General features: G+C 45.6%; 1 protein-coding gene and 1 pseudogene across 1 annotated transcript in view; one reads left to right on the top strand and one right to left on the bottom strand.

The window, feature by feature from the left end:
* SERINC2 (serine incorporator 2) overlaps nt 1-5,575 on the top strand; it is a 44,603-nt gene that overhangs the window by 12,168 nt on the left and 26,860 nt on the right. The window lies entirely within an intron of this gene.
* The window catches only part of LOC103078152 (methylosome protein 50 pseudogene), a 1,049-nt pseudogene continuing 105 nt past the window's right edge, over nt 4,632-5,575 (bottom strand).

The raw sequence follows: 5,575 nt of genomic DNA on the forward strand, positions 1-5,575 counted from the left end.
GGGAAAGAGCTCCTTTTGGAGACCAGCCATTTCCTCTGCCCCCCACACGCACCTTCACCCGCATCCTGGGGGGTCAGCTGAGGTCAGTGCAACCACATTTCCCAGGGCCTCCTGGTCCTTCCTGCCCATGGGGAATTTTCACCCATGTCCCCTCTACTGGGAATGTTCTTTCAACTTCTGTTTACGCTGAAAATTCCTCCTACCTTATTCCTCAAGGTATAACAGGTGAATTTCTTTGTTCCTTCTTTCCTTCTTTCCTTCCTTCCTTCCTTCCTGTGTTCCTTTCCTCCCTCCCTCCTTCCTTCCTTCAAATTTATTTTTGGCTGCGTTGGATCTTCGTTGCTTCACGCAGGCTTTCTCTAGGTGCGGCGAGTGGGGGCTACTCTTCATTGTGGTGCGTGGGCTTCTCACTGCGGCGATTTCTCTTGCTGCGGAGCATGGGCTCTAGTTGCACGGGCTTCAGTAGTTGCAGCACACAGGCTCAGTAGTTGTGGCTCGTGGGCTTAGTTGCTCTGCGGCATGTGGGATCTTCCTGGACAAGGGATCGAGCCTGTGTCCCCTGCATTAGCAGGCAGATTCTCAACCACTGCACCACCAGGGAAGCCCTCATTCTTTCATTTTATTCATACATTTTAGGCATTCATTTATTCAGCTTCCACCAGGCACTGGGGGCACAGAGGGGGTAGGACAGATTCTGAGGTCAAGGACTGTATTAACCTGTGTGAGAGGCAGAAGGTAAACAAGCAGGACAGGTTACATACATAATGGACGGGTCCCAGTGCAGAATAAAAATGTGAGACCCGTTGTTAAAAAATCATTAAGAATTTCAAAACGGTGACAGCAGAGCATTAAACCAATCAAAGGGTGCCTCCTAACTAGGGAGCCCTTCTGCAGAGTTCATGTCCCCAGAATTGTTTGGTCCCGTGAACAAACGATTCCATCAGATATGTGGTGGCGAGCCTGGGATTCATCCAGGGGGAGGGGATGTCCACAAATTGCCAAAAGCAGAAGGAGAGAGATGGAAGAGCTCTTTTTGGAAACTGCACGTTGTCCGGACGTGAAAAGGGGCCAGAGGAGCAGGCAGGGTCCGATGTAAGGGAGTGGGTCTTTATTCTGTGGGCAGTGCAGAGCCACCTAAAGTTCTAAACAAAGGTGTGATCAGATTTTTCTTCTGAAAAGATTATTCTGGGACCAAATAAGAAATACAAATAAAAATATATGAAAAATATAAATAATAATACATATAAATGATACAAAAAATAAATGTGAAAAAATTTCCACTTCACTAGTAATCAAACAAATCAAAAGTAATGTTTTTAATTTTTTTTTTTTTTTTTTTTTTTTGCCACGCTGTGTAGCGTGCGGGATCTTAGTTCCCCAACCAGGGATCAAACCCGTGCCCCCTGCAGTGGGAGTGCAGAGTCTTAACCACTGGACCACCAGGGAAGTCCCAAAAGTAAATTTTTTTTTTTTATTATCAAAAAGTGTTGTTGGGCTTCCCTGGTGGCGCAGTGGTTGAGAGTCTGCCTGCCGATGCAGGGGACACGGATTTGTGCCCCGGTCCGGGAGGATCCAACATGCCGCAGAGCGGCTGGGCCCGTGAGCCATGGCCGCTGAGTCTGCGCGTCCAGAGCCTGTGCTCCGCAACGGGAGAGGCCACGACAGTGAGAGGCCCGCGTACCACAAAAAAAAAAAAAGTGTTGTTTACAATATCAAGACTTTGGAAATGACTTTAACCCACATAGATCAGGCTGGTGCCCTTGTCCTCACAGCTCCTGAGAGGTCTGTTGGGGTTCTCCGGGGCACATGATTGACACGGGAGACATTCCAAGGGGGTTGACTTTATTTGATGATAAGTAATTTCAAACCTAATTTTTGTGTTCAAACAAACATGACAATCACATCACATGGCCACAATAAAAAATATAGACAATGACAAGTGTTGTCAAGGATGTGAAGCAATTGGAACCCTCACCCATTGCTGATAGGAATGTAAAAGGGTGCAGCCTTTGGAAGGCAGTTTGGCAGTTTTCAAAATGCTAAACAGAGTTACCATATGACCCAGCAATTCAACTCCTAGGTATGTACTCAAGAGAAATAAAAACATATGTCCACACAAAAACTTGTTTATCAATGTTCATAGCAGCATTATTCGTAATAGCCCCAAAGTGGAAGCAATATAAATGTCTGTCAGCTGATGAACAAATAGAATTTTTAAAAATGCTTTATTCATATAATGTAATGTTATTTGGCAATAAAAAAGAATGAAGTGCTGATACATGCTATGATATGGATGAACCTTATAAACATTATGTTAAGTGAAAGAAGACTGTTACAAAAGGCCATATAATTCCGTTATTTGAAATGTCCAGAACAGATAAATTTAGAGAGACAGAAAGTAGATCAGTAGTTGTCAGGGGCTGTGGGGAGAGAGGAATGGGAAGTGACTGCTTAATGGGTACAATATTTCTTTTTGGGGTGCTGAAAATGTTCTGGAATTAGATAGTGGTGGTGATCACACAACCTTGTGATTGTTCTAAAACCCACTGAAATGTACACTTTAAAACAAATGGATTTTATGGTATGTGGAATATATTTCAATAAAGCTTTTTTTTTTTTTTTTGAGAAGAAATCATGAATACTGTCGAGCAAAGAATTAGGGTGACCAGCAGTCCCAGTTTGCCCAAGACTAAAATCAGAAAAGTCCCAGGCAAAACAGGGCAAGTTGGTCACTCTGCATAGAATGCAAACTTTACATTTATTTGAATGATCAAATGTGAGAATTTAAAGAAATTTCCTGGTTATATGAGTGGTTAAGCAGGGGGAAAGCTTAAGGAGCAATGACCTAAATGTCCAACAACAGGAGGTAGTTAAATTCATTCATTCATTCATTCATTCATTCCCCACTAGAATGTAAGCTCCACAGGGGCAAGGGTTTTTGTCTGTTTTATTCACTGCTGTACTCTGAGGGCCTAGGACTCTGCCTGGCACACAGTCCATGAATGTTTGGTGAGGAGAGCTGTATGCTAGGTGCCAGTGGTGCATTAGTTCCTCCTGTCCTAGGGCTTAAACTGCCTCGTGGCTAGTTTAATAAGCAGACAAACAAGACACTAGTGAACAGATGAGGGAATAAGATAATTTCAGATAGTGATATATGTCATGAAGAAAATAAAGTGATCGAGTGGATCACTTTAGGCTGAGTGGTCCCAGGAGCCTTGCTAAGAAGGTGACTTCTGAAGAGAGGGACACCCACTGACAGAGCTACTCTCCATGGTGTTAAGAAAACATCTTTTTTTCCTTTTTTTTAAACAATGAATCAACTTCTTATTTCACTGACCGGTACTTCTGATTCTCTATCTGATGCTGCATTTAAAATCTTCAGAGTCCCCCAAAACAGCATTCAGTCTTCTTATACCCAGAGACAGGGGCCCAGAGGCAAAAAAGCTCAGGCCCCAGGCTGTTTTCAGGTGGGACAATGGCAGACATTCTTATGCAAGCCTGTCAGTTTTTAACTGAAATACCATAAAGCTCTCCATCCTGAAACTTTTTTCTATGGCGTCTGTGGCAGAAATACACTCATCTCTCATATACATAACTCCATGGGGGTGTGGGGTGGGCATTACACAGGTGCCAGCCAGACTTCTTATTCAGCCAGAAACTGGAATTCTGGCTCAGTTTAATGCAAGGAGATGAGCAAAACTGTGGTGAGTGTGCTGGCTCTTCCTCAAGGTGAGCTGGGCTGGATGTGAACGGAAGCACATGATAAAGGTGAATTAAGCTCTATAAAAAAATTAAGTTGCTCCTATCTCTATGAGCAGTCTATGAGCTGCTTCCAAGAATCCAGGGATGCCCACATCCCATACCTCATCCAGACAAGGCCAATTCCTCACGCACAGCTACATGGGAAGCATAAAAACCTTTTGTTGGACTTCCCTGGTGGTCCAGTGGTTGAGACTCCTCACTTCCAATTCAGGGGTCGTGGGTTTGATCCCTGGACAGGGAACTAAGATCCCACACGCTGCAGGGCGTGGTCAAATAAGCCCAAAAAACAAAGCAAAACAAAATCTCTCAAATAATGTCTTGCTTTAAAAAAAAATCCTCTGTACAGCTGAACCAGTTTGCAAGGCAGAAATAGAGACACAGATGTAGAGAACAAATGTATGGACACCAAGGGGGGAAAACGGGGGTGGGGTGGGGTGGAGTGGTGGTGGGATGAACTGGGAGACTGGGATTGACATATATGCACTAATATGCATAAAATAGAGAACTAATAAGAACCTCCTGTATTAAAAAAAAATAAAATTCAAAACAAAAGGAAAAAAACCTTTCTCTTTAAAAAAAAAACTTTTATTAACATTGGGGGGTGGGGATTGGGTCTAGGGAAAGATGTGGGATGGCTTTTTTATTCCCCCTGCCAGCAACAGCTATGTATCTACACACACACTCAGACACACATACATATCCATGTTCAAGGAAGTTTTTCTTCCCTGACTACAGGACCCCAGAATCCAGCCTGCCCCAGGCTGAGAGACAGTGCCTATTAACTGCACAGGTCTGACGTATCAACACACTGTATAAGGCTCCTGTGTTGTCTCACAAACTGAGAGGGCATGGGCAAAGGGAGTGGATACTCACGGGGGATTTGCTTTTTGTCTGAAATCCAGCCTACCTGACAACACTCTTAGGTCCAGGCTCTGGGAGAGGTTCTGTGGGCACCACATGGTGGGTGACCTGACGGTCCCAGCCCACTGGCGTAAGAAGGGAGTGATTTCGCAGGGACAGAGTAGTATCTCTCACAGTCTCTGTGGGCTCAGCTTCTACACCCCTCGGCAATGCCTGAGTCCAGCACAGCAAGTGAGCCGTCTTCACTGACAGAGGCCAGAAGGGAGCGCTGTGTGGGGAGAACACCAGCCCAGTGAAACACTGGGAGTGCACAGCTGAGCTGAGGGCACAGCTTGCATTCTTCGTGCCCACAAGGGAGACAGTCCATTCTCATCACCGAAGACAAAGACTTTACTCTGCTGAGGATGCCAAGGCTGGGAGGTAGGAAGGTAGCCAGAGGCACTGCAGCCCATCTGTGATGCTGGTTTGGGGCAGTGGATATCCCACAGTGAAATTCTACTGTCCTCACCGCATGAAAGGAACACGGAGTCCTTGTGTAGAGAGGCAGCAACACAGGTGACCTGCCCAGAGTGAGCTCGGTATGAATTCAGAATCATCTACTGAGCAAGGTCCCAAACCTTGATGCAGAAGTCTTTGCTACCACCAACCGCTTGTGTGCCAGAGCTTGGGACACTGCAGACACGATGTCATCGTGCTCATACTTGCAGAACTTGCTGTCAATGAGTGTCTCATTCTCATCCAGCTCCCACAATTCAACAGCACCTGAATTGGAAGCCATTAGGATACCTCTGTCCCCTACCGAAGTGAGGTCAGCCACTTCAGCCTCCGTCTGGACTCCAGCGGAGCAGAAATCTTCCTTGCGGACAGCACAATGGTCCCTAAAAAGCCAGAGGGAGCCAACCCAGCAGAGGCCACTCAAGCTGGAAACCGTTAGCAGGAATGCCCCGATACC

This window comes from Lipotes vexillifer, unplaced genomic scaffold (assembly GCF_000442215.2).
Source record: "Lipotes vexillifer unplaced genomic scaffold, Lipotes_vexillifer_v1.1 scaffold1261, whole genome shotgun sequence".
Taxonomy (NCBI): domain Eukaryota; kingdom Metazoa; phylum Chordata; class Mammalia; order Artiodactyla; family Lipotidae; genus Lipotes; species Lipotes vexillifer.